The 11,226-nt window shown below is 36.3% G+C and overlaps 1 pseudogene; it reads left to right on the forward strand.

Annotated features, from left to right (window-relative positions):
* The first annotated feature begins 5,147 nt into the window (after nucleotides 1-5,147).
* Nucleotides 5,148-5,393, forward strand: LOC138393149 (short coiled-coil protein pseudogene; annotated as a pseudogene).
* The last annotated feature ends 5,833 nt before the right edge of the window (nucleotides 5,394-11,226 follow it).

The raw sequence follows: 11,226 nt of genomic DNA on the forward strand, positions 1-11,226 counted from the left end.
GAGCTCTGCAGGACCTAACAGGCCATGGACTGGTACGGTCCATGGCCTGAGGGTTGGGGACCACAGGTTTAGACACAACAACTGACCAGCATTCATGTTAAAATAGAGATTATGAGACTAACAGAACAGACTCTGTGTGGCAATAAGATAACAAGTTCTAAGCAGGATCTGAGGCCATACCAGGCGAGGGTTAAGTCATACAAGCCTACACTTAAAGAATAAACTATATTCTAGCTGTCACAAGGTTTTTCTTTTTCTCTGGCAGCTAAACAAATACTGGCCTCAAGATAAGCAATATTAAAACAATTTGCAGTTCACCCACCCCCAGAAGGTGGTCCCTACCTCCTGTTCCACAAGCCACAACTATAGCTTTGATAGGACAGGAAATTGATTTTAGGAACTTTCTCCTGATAAGGAGACAACTGACCAGGGACTGGTTCTGGTAGGTTTTACAGAGGCTGCTCACTTGAGGGCCTTTTGTCCTAAAAATACCTTTTGATGCATAGTGCCTAATTGTAATACATTTAATTAAGTTGCCACTCCAAGATGAACATGGGTGTTATATAACATGCATGCTTGTTCAATATGCATGTGTCAGGACCACATTCATGAATATTCATAGATCCTCCTGTAACTTGTTGAATATGGATACTTGGCCAGCCTGTTCAGCTTAAATTCCTGTTTTAGGCCTCCTTCCTCAGAGTGCCTGTCTCCTTCTCCGATCTTTGCCAGAGACTGCTACCCTTCCCAGCCTGTCAGAATGGCCACCTTGCAGGCTGTAACCCTTAACAAGAAATAAAGTCTCCTTCCAAAAATTTATAGATCTTGTGATTTCTAAATTGATATCTATTGAACATATAATACGTGCCAATGGAGAACAAAGTAGACTGGTCCCCATCCTTGTAGAATGTGTAGTCTTGTGAACAATATAAACAATAGATTTTGGAATAAAATAAACTTATTTTCATACTCAGGAATGACTATTAACTAGTTATATGACTTTCAGAAAGTTATTTAATCACATTGAGTTTCCATTTTCTTTTCTCAAAAATAGGAAGTAAAAATATCTTACTTATAGAGTTATTGAGAGGATGAAATAATAAAAAATGCATAAAGAAATAGGCATTATTCCCAGAACAAAGTAAATTACTTGATAAATGGTAGCCTTTATTATTAAATTATTGACATTGTTTTTTAAATGTGTTGCTTAAACATACATTGTATTTTCTCTGTTGTCAGACTTAGTCTTCTAGTTTCAGTCTAAAAGGAGAATAAGAGTATTAGAATTGTTTATTTAACACTAATAAAAGCATCTAAATTATATGTATTAATTGCTATACCTTATTTATACTTGAAATTTTTACTTGAGGGATTTAGGTTATATATCATTGTTTATGTAATAAAAATTGTTTTCTCTCATATTAGGGTTGTGTTTTTAATTTTTACAAAAATCTCAAATTTTTTACATAAAAAATTATTTCACTAGCACTGAAGAAACATTGCTTATATATAAATCAAGTCAAATGGACATTTTTGCCTTTTCTTCTCCTCACCCCACTACCATTTTTATTCCATAATATTAGAATATAGATCATCATTTAAATAAATTAAAGACCTAATTATAATAGCAAAATGTGGAAATGTAACACAATTATCTACTCTTATAAAAGAAAGAGAATGAACCCTTCATTCATACTTGATTTTATTTTTAAAGAAGTGTGGATTTAGTCACAGTTCCTATTAAATATTTTTCAAATGACTGACTTCTAGGATATTTTTAGGTTCAATGATAGATAGTCAACTCCTATCTTTATACTTTCTTCTCCATCAGCAGTTATGTGCAACAAGAACCAATGCTCAGCATAATGTCCCTGAGGCTGGACAAGAATCCAGGTGGTAACAGGAAGATTTAATCATATTCTCTACATCGTAGACCTTAGAAGTGCCTTTGAGCAACAAAGACTGTAACAAGCAGGTACCACAGTGGCAGTGTGTCAAATTTTGCCCTTACTCAGGGAAATTCCTAATCGGTTCTGTTTGCTTGGAGATGGAGAAGGCTATGCCTTCCCTCACACGCAGTGTCCAAGCATTTTACCCTCTTTTCAGGTTCCCTGACAAAGATCCAGAACTTTTGGAAATAGGCTTGTCCAGCCATGATGAGGGCCAAAGTGGCGAGGGTCAGACAGAGCTCAGCTGAGTCCTCCCCTCTACTTTCTGATCCTCCCTGTAACTACTTATCACAGCCCATCCGCCTCTCCAGCTATTACTTAGTGCATCTGCTCTGTCTTACTCTTTAGAAGATAACTTGCTTGGCAGCAGCTTCTTTGATTCTTTATTAGCTCCTGGGATACCAGTGCAATTAAGTACAGTTGGGGAGAGACAGAGGAAGAAACAAACATAGAAAAGGTAGATTAATAATTTGAGGTATATCTTTCCACTCAGAGATTCTAGTTACCATTTAGATACTCAGATAAAGTAATTATTTAATTGAGGTTTTACTATAACTCATGAAAAACTAAACTTTGAACTTGTCATGTAACCGCTGGTGTATAAAGGGAGACAGCAGAGAGAGATCCTCTGCTTTCCATGGCTGTCGACTCTGTTGAGTGCAGAGCTCAAAGCCAAGGTCAGCTGATAATACAGTATAAAGGGTTTGCACTTGTATATTTCCCATGTGCCAGGCCATTGTGCTGAGCTTAAACACACACAATCTTATTTAGTCCTTTAACAACTCTGATATTTTATCTTTAGAAATGGGGGATATCTTGTATACTTCATGTTCAGTAACTACCGTTTACTAAATTTACTTTACACAAAACTTGAATTTGGATTTTACTGAATTTTTTAAAAAAGTTTTTATTTTGGAACATTTCAAGCTCATTACTCAGCTTCAATATTTATCAAAATTTTGCTCATGTTGCCTATTTACTTTCTGTTTGTCCATCAACAAATATTCATTGAGGACTTTCTAGGTGCCAGACCATGGTATTTTGTAGTCACAGATTAAAAATGTTACAGTTTTTGAGCCACAGGGTGTGCTGGCTATTGTTCTCTGTGAGTTTAAGACGTTGGAAAGGTCAGCTGGGTCATTGTCCTCTGGGCAAAAGCCAGCACTGAATGTGTCTCTGTTGGTTCTTCTCTATTGTCGCCAGCTTTGGGAGGAGAAGGTGAGAATGGGAAGGAGAGAATTATTCCCTTTCTTGTTCAGGTTTCTGTCCAGGTTACTAATCTTCCTCCCCCAAAAGCAGACACACACACACACACACACACACACACACACATTTTGGCAGAATTAATTGGGATTTGGAAAACAAAGTATTCCACTTTCTAATCCAGTTTTCTTGTCCCATTGTATTGTACTAAAATAAGGGAACTCATGGGTCAGAATTTTTATTCCCTAGGTTGGCAGTAAACTGGCAAAGCCCTTCCTTGTTTGAGGTCACTGCTTTCCTTATCTGTATAGCATTTTAACTGTACTTTCTCCTACCTGATTTTGCCAACCCCTTGATCTTATCTCTCCCTCAATCTCAATCTCCCAATAATCTCCCAAGGTGGTTGTTTTTCACTGCCTCAATTGTTGGCTAGGTCAAAGCCTCTCCCCAGCTGCCCAGTTCTGCCTGGTTCTGGTAGAGGGCAGTGGGGAGCCCTCCCTTGGCCTTTCAAGGGTTGGTGGGTGAGCATAGAGGAAAAGCACTCAGGTTAAGGTAACATATTCCACATTACAGTTTGTCTTCAAAACAAAAACTTTCCAGGGAAACAAATGACTAATCATAAAGTAAGTGCTATGACAGACCTATGCATAGTGTGCAAGAAGAACACAGGAGAAGACTTAAACAAAATTGGTGGGGGAGGGGGGCATGAAGGGAGCGGGTTTTGAAGAAGATGCTGTGGCTCCTGATCTGAGTTTTGAAAGATTTAGCTAAGTGAACAGGCCAGTGCAAAGGGCATTCCAGACAAAAGCAAAGTATATGCAAAAGCACAGTAGAAAAAGAAACTAAACAGATTTCTGCTAATAAAATATAGATTATTCTGGCTAAAGTATGGAGGACATTGAGGGGACTGATCTAGCAATGAAACTGGGGAGAGAAGCAGTTGCTCATTTTGAAGGGCCATGTGTATCATATATACCGTTCTTGAAAATTTGGACTTTTCTTCTGCAGACTTTGGGAAACCAACCATGGATTTTAAAGAGAATGGCACAATTGGGTGTGTGATTTAGAATGATCATTGGGCATTGGGGGGAAGATTAGATAGAGGGGCCAAGACTGGAGGCAGAAGAAACAGTTAAGAGGCCTTAACCCAGGAAAAAAATGAGGTTGAACTGAGGAGCTGACAGTAGAAATGGTGAGAAAGTACGGATTCAAGGAACCTTTGGAGGTAGAGCTGACGGACTCTGGTCATTGAATAGACTTAGAGGAGTAAGGAGTAATGTCTCAGGTTCTGGTTTAAGCAAAAAGTTGAATGGGGGTTGTATTTATGTATTATCAGGGAATGCAGAAGAAATACCAGGTTTGCTGGGGGAAAACTGAGCTTGAGATGCCTGAGGGACTTCCAGGTGGAGATGTTTAAAAGGCAGCTAGAGAACATTTGCTGTTGCAGATAGCTTTGGGTGTCATCAGAATATAGGGGATGTGTTCAATCATGGAAATAGATCAGTTAGGGAAAGTTGTGGGTGATAAATCTGAAGAGGGTACCTAGGAAACAGGAGTCTCTGAAAGGAATCTAGGGGAGGAGAGAGGGAAAAGGGAAATCAGAAGAGAGGATGTTACAGGTACCCCAGGAGAAAGTGATTCAAAGAGAGAGTGAGCACCGGTTATCTGAAGAGAGGATATAATGAAGCTTGAACAAGAAAGAGAGAAAATGAAACCAATGAAACCAACTATATAAACCACTCTTGCAAGGAACTTGACTATGAATAATAGAGGCAATGGCCAGAGTGTGGGCATGGTGTGGACATGGTAATAAGAGAGATATTTTGCTTTGCAAGGATGAGCTTAGATTTGTGCCTATTTAAATAGTTGGGAGTCAGTTGGTCTAAGTGTCCCGACCTGAGGTATCCTCCTGATCCCTCCCCTTCCTGGCACCTCAAATGAAAGACCATTCGTCAGGGATTTTGTATTCCAAGGCCGAAAAGTTTGTTACCCAAGATGATGAATGCCGACATGCATGCAGTTGATGCTGAAAATCAGGTGGAACTGGAGGAGAAAACGACCTATTAATCAAGTATTGGAACTCCAACACACACTTGAAGATCTCTCTGCAAGAGTAGATGCAGTTAAAGAAGAAAATCTGAAGCTAAAATTAGAAAACCAAGTTCTAGACAACATACAGAAAACTGCATGTCAGCTTCTGGTGATTTTCAAACAACTGACACAACAAGCAAAAGAAAGTAAGGGATTGATATCCACCTGTTTTATGGAATTACTGCTGATCTTTTTTTTTTCTTTAAAACTCAGATAGATTCCAAAATGTACAGTCCATTTGTGGCTTCATTGAATGTTTATGAAGATAATGTCAGATGTGGGCTAAATTAACAGCATAACAGGGGACTGCCATGAGTTTGTGTGTTATGTTACTCTATGAAAACATGCAAATGTATTGTAGAGACTTTATAATTAGAATTGCATGTGTTTATGAAACTTAAAGATGAATGTTTTATTGAATTTGTTTTGATTTGTAGGTTTAGCACTGCCTTTTTTTATAGGCTTAGTGAGATAATACAAGAAAATAACCACCATGTTGTGAAAAAGTGACCAAAATCATGTACTGAATGCACGGCTTGAGGTACCCTGTCCACCGTCTTGTCCCTCTTCTCCCTTTGTCTCCTCCTTACCATTTCCCTTCCCCTAATGAAAAAAACTGGTTTCATTTTTGTAAAAATAATTTTAATAGTTAATCATCTCTGAGAGTAACCCGAATTTTAATTGTTGAACTTAACCCAAATGAGATACTTTCTCAGTTAGGGATTGTCGTTTGTGATATTTAGTATTAAGATAGGATTGCTTGTTTCTCTCAAATCAATTGAAAACAGATGGAGGCTATAAAAATGAAGATTTTTCTTTGAAACTGAATCGTCAAATTGGGAAGATTTGTTGTTAAAAACTTGTTTTTTCATGAAATAGCCCACTTGGTATCTGAATAGATAGGAGTTCTGGTCGTGTATGTGTTTAAAATAGAAAATCTTGAAGAAAAATAGAAATAGGGTAGAAAAGTACTTAGTAAACAGTATTAATTCACTCAGTATTTTCACTCCAGGTTTGTATTATTTCTGGCACAAAGCAGATCTTTTGGGAAGTATATATGAAAGTGGATTAAATTTCATTACCCATTTGGTCTTAAGGTTTATTTTTACCCAGCAGATCAACTTTTGTAAAATTCCTTAGGAGCATATTACTATCAGAATCACGAATAAAATGGGAGAGTTTTACATGTATACTAATTGATATCTTGCTCAGTATTTTATCTCACTTGTTCTCCCAGAATTTTCTGTAAACTCCACTACTTGGTTTGCAGAGTTTTAGTCATCCTTTAACAATTTTTAAAAGTTTAGTTGGTAGATTCCACTTGCTAAGGGAATCATTATCAGAAGTAATGCTAAAATATTATAATAGGCAAAGAGATCCATTAATATAGCTTACATTTGGGCTATATTATTAGATTTGGGCTTACATTTGGGCATTATTAGATTTGGGCTACTTTTAATCATGGAATAATCTTATGTATTGGTGTAAGAGTTGATGAATGACTTTCGCTGTATGAATGTGTAACAGTCACACTGCAAACATTTTGCATCCCCTTTGTGACCTAGTTTACATACATTTAAATTGTGTTGCGGTTCTGCTTTGCTTTTAATAAAAAGCTGTTTCAGAAAAAAAAATTGGTGGGAAAGAGCCAAGACAAATAAAAATATATCTGATTATTGCAGCAATCTGAGGCCTCATATGACAGTAGTCGATTTAATTGACGCCAGTCAATTTACACTCAGTCAGCTGTATTGTTATAGAAACTTCTAGTCAAATACTTACAGACTACAATGGAAGCAAATAACACAAAAAGAGCAGAAATTCTATGTATTTAGCATATTTAAAATTCTCTGGATAGATGTTAAGAATTATGAAATGCTTTATAAATGTTTATGTTTTTCACAGCTATTTTATATGCATAATTTCCTGTTTCAGATTATTCAAAGGACTTTCCTTGACTTAAAATATTCTCACTTGTCAAGTTTAGGGAGATTTACATTAGTGTTGAAATAAGAGTAATAATAAAAACACAGATTTTATGTACTCATGTAACGAACATATGATGGAAGAGCTCATCAAGTTGTTCAAGCCTTCTTAAAATATGTAGTTTTTCTTTAGTCTTTCTTCTGTTAAGCATTTTCCTTAGGTGGATTATCTCTTATATATGAAAGTGAATGATAATCCCACCAAGAGATAGAGGTATCTTCTATTTTTGGTAAACTTCATACTTTATGAAGGAGTTTTACAAATATTTTCTCATCCAGACTTCCCAGAATCCTTGCCAGATTTTCAGGACAGAGATTGTGTATTGGTTTGCTAGGGCTGCCATAACGAAATACCATACACTGGGTGGCTTAAACAACAGAAATTTATTTTCTCACGGTTCTGGAGGCTGGAAACCTAAGACTAAAGTGTGTCAGTAAGTTTGATTTCTCCTGAGCCCTCTCCTTGTCTTGCAGATGGCCACCTGCTTTCTGTGTCCTCACATTGTCTATGCATGTCTCTTCCTCTTTTTTTAAGGACACCAGTCATATTGGATTAAGGCACACCCCTATGACCTAATTTAACCTTAATTATGTTTTAAAAGGCCCTAGTTTCAAATAGAGTCACATTGGAGGTTAAGGTTTCAACATGTGAGTTTTAGGGGGAGACAATTCAGTCTACAATGGATTGTAATCCATATTTTTGGGGGAGAGGACAGTAAGGTCAGAGAGATTCAATAGTTTACTCAAGGTCACTTGGCTTGTGCATAATGAGTTGAAACCAAAGCTTAGAACTCTTAATTTTCCTGTTTTTCCCCATTACACATCTCATATTCCCTTCAGGAATTACTTCTCCAGAAATGTTTTCTTGATGGCATGTGTTTATGAAATGATTTCAATTTCTTGAACAAAAGATTGCTATTTTATCACATGTGAAATCTAAGCTCAGAATTTCATTACTCAATTATACTTTACTCTGTTCAACTGAACTCAGTGTCTCAGACTTCACTGTTGTTAATTTTTTAGATGGTCATTTCACAATAGCTTTTAATCTTGAGAAATTAAGGACCAGTTTATTTGAGTACTCCCTAGAACAGAAATCTCTTAACAATAAGCAGGGAAACAAACTGTTATGAAATTGCTGATGAGGAATATGATGTTAAAAACCCCTCTTGGGCCAAGAATTAATTATTGCTGCTGTTCCAAAATTTCTTTTTTTTTTAAACAAAGGAATTCATAAGAACATCTTGTGAATAGCAAAACACATAAAATGTCTACTGTGGAACAAAGTCTCAGTTCTCCTGCCCTCCACCATCCTGCAATTCATAAGGAGTAGCCTTCTTCGATTCATCTCTCTTCTACAAGGCTCAAAAATGTTACATTATTCATCTTATAACTGGAAGTTTGTATCAACATCTCTCCAATTTTTCTACTCCCAGCCCTGGCAATCACCTTTCCACTGTTCTGGGTATCTAATGTACAACATGGTAATGACATTTAAAGTGAGCAGAGAATATGAAGTCTCTACTGGTAAAACTCCATATGACCATACAAAAAAATTTCTCTACCCAAAAACAACAATAAAAATTTTATGTTATGTTGAGTGATAGAATTTGGTGATTCGAGGACTCAAAACATTTTCTAAGCAGATATTTTTATTATGCTTACACACCTTTGATTCATTGTTTATTTTAAACAAGAGATGGTTAATGCACGTTTATCTCTGATTCATTATACATTTTCAACAGAAGATATGTTTATAGCCAGTATGACTTTAATCTCCTTTCTTCCAAGGACAGATAATCATACCAATATTTTATAGAAAAATGCCCCCACACAGGGTACCCCTGCTTCCCTTCTCTTAGCAACAATTTGAGATCAAAACTAAAAGAACTTTTATGAATCTATGGCTATGTATGTTTGTTTTTGGATATACACCTCTTCCTCACATGCAGGCACCTTCCATAAATAATTATATATATAATTCCTCTCAATTATCATATTGATTTTAAAAAAATTAAAACATCTTTATCATGATTTTATTTAACATACCATAAATTCACCCATTTAAGTGTAAAATTCAATGCATTTTAATATATTCACAGAGTTCAACTTTTAGCAGAGTCTAAATTTAGAAAATTTTATCCCAAAAGAAACCCTATATTTTATTAGCAGTCATTCTCTATTCCTTCTTCCCCAAGCCCCAGCTCTAGGCTACCAAGAATCTACTTTCTGTCTCTATTTGCCTATTCTGGACATTTAATATAAATGGAATTATACAACATGTGACCCTTTGTGATTGGCTTCTTTCAGTTGGCGTAATGTTTTCAAGGTTCATATATGTTGTAGCATGTATCAGTGTTTTGTTCTTTTCAACAATATCCCATTGTATGAACATATCAGATTTTGTATATCCATTTATCAGTTGATGTACATTTGGGTTGTTTCTACATTTTGGCTATGATGAATAATACTATATTCACATACGAGTTTTTGTGTGGAAGTGTATTTTCATTTCATTTAGGTATATATCTAGTGGTAGAATTGACAAGGCATATGGTAGTTCTATACTTAACGTTTTGAATAACAGCCAAACTGTTTTCCAAGCAGCTGCACCATTGTACATTCTCACCAGCAATGTATGAGGGTTCCAATTTCTCCACATCCTTTTTTTTTTTTTTTTTTTTTTTTTTTTGAGACAGAGTCTCACTCTGTTGCCCAGGCTAGAGTGAGTGCCGTGGCGTCAGCCTAGCTCACAGCAACCTCAAACTCCTGGGCTCAAGCGATCCTCCTGTCTCAGCCTCCCGAGTAGCTGGGACTACAGGCATGCACCACCATGCCCGGCTAATTTTTTCTATATATATTTTTAGCTGTCCATATAATTTCTTTCTATTTTTAGTAGAGGTGGGGTCTCGCTCTTGCTCAGGCTGGTCTCGAACTCCTGAGCTCAAACGATCCGCCCACCTCGGCCTCCCAGAGTGCTAGGATTACAGGCGTGAGCCACCGCGCCCGGCCTCTCCACATCCTTGCTAACAACTGTTATCTGTCATTTTGGTGATAGCCATTCTAGTAGGTGTGAAGTGATATCTCATTTTGGGTTGATATGCACTTGCCAAATGACTAATGATGGATATCTAATCTCAAGAAGAAAGAATTTACCCTTTCTCTGTTTTTTTGTTCTATTCAGTCCCTTAACAGATTAGATGATGCACACCTACATTGGTAAGGGCAGATCTTCTTTACTTAGTCTACTGATTCAAATGCTAATTTCTTCCAGAAACACCTTCATAGGCACACCCACAAATAATATTTTACCAGCTATTTGGGCATTCCTTAACCCAGTCAAATTGACACATGAAATTAATTGTTGTAAATTACTCTTATTTCTTTTTCTTACCTAATTGCTCTTGCTAGGACTATGATGAATAGAAGTGTTGAAAGTAGTCATTGTTGTCTTGTTGCTGATCTTAGAGGATTAATGTTTAGTCTTTCACCATTGAATATGGTGTCAACTGTGGGCTTCTCAGTTACGATCTTTGTTATGTTGAAGGAATTTTTTTCTATTCCTAGTTTAAGTGATTTTATCATGAAAGATTGTTGAATTTTTGTCAAATGCCTTTTCTGCATCAGTTGAGATGATCATACATTTTTTCCCTTTATTCTGTTAATGTGTATATTACATTGATTTTCACATGCTGAACTATCCTTGCACTTCTGGAATACATTCTACTTGGTCATGGCACATAATCCTTTTAATAAATTGCTGGATTTGGTATGTTAATATTTTGTTGAAGATTTTGCTTTTAATGTTTATTTTTCATATTCATATTCTGTTTTTTCTTTTCTTGTGATGTTCTGTCTGATTTTATTGTCAGCAAAAGGACACAATAAAGGACATAGAATGCGTTGGAAATTGTTCTTTCCTCTTTTATTTTTTGGATGAGTTTGTGAGAATTGGTAATGATTGTTTTTTAAATGCTTGATAGAATTTACCAGTAATG

Source organism: Eulemur rufifrons, chromosome 10 (assembly GCF_041146395.1).
Source record: "Eulemur rufifrons isolate Redbay chromosome 10, OSU_ERuf_1, whole genome shotgun sequence".
NCBI classification, from domain to species: Eukaryota; Metazoa; Chordata; class Mammalia; order Primates; family Lemuridae; genus Eulemur; species Eulemur rufifrons.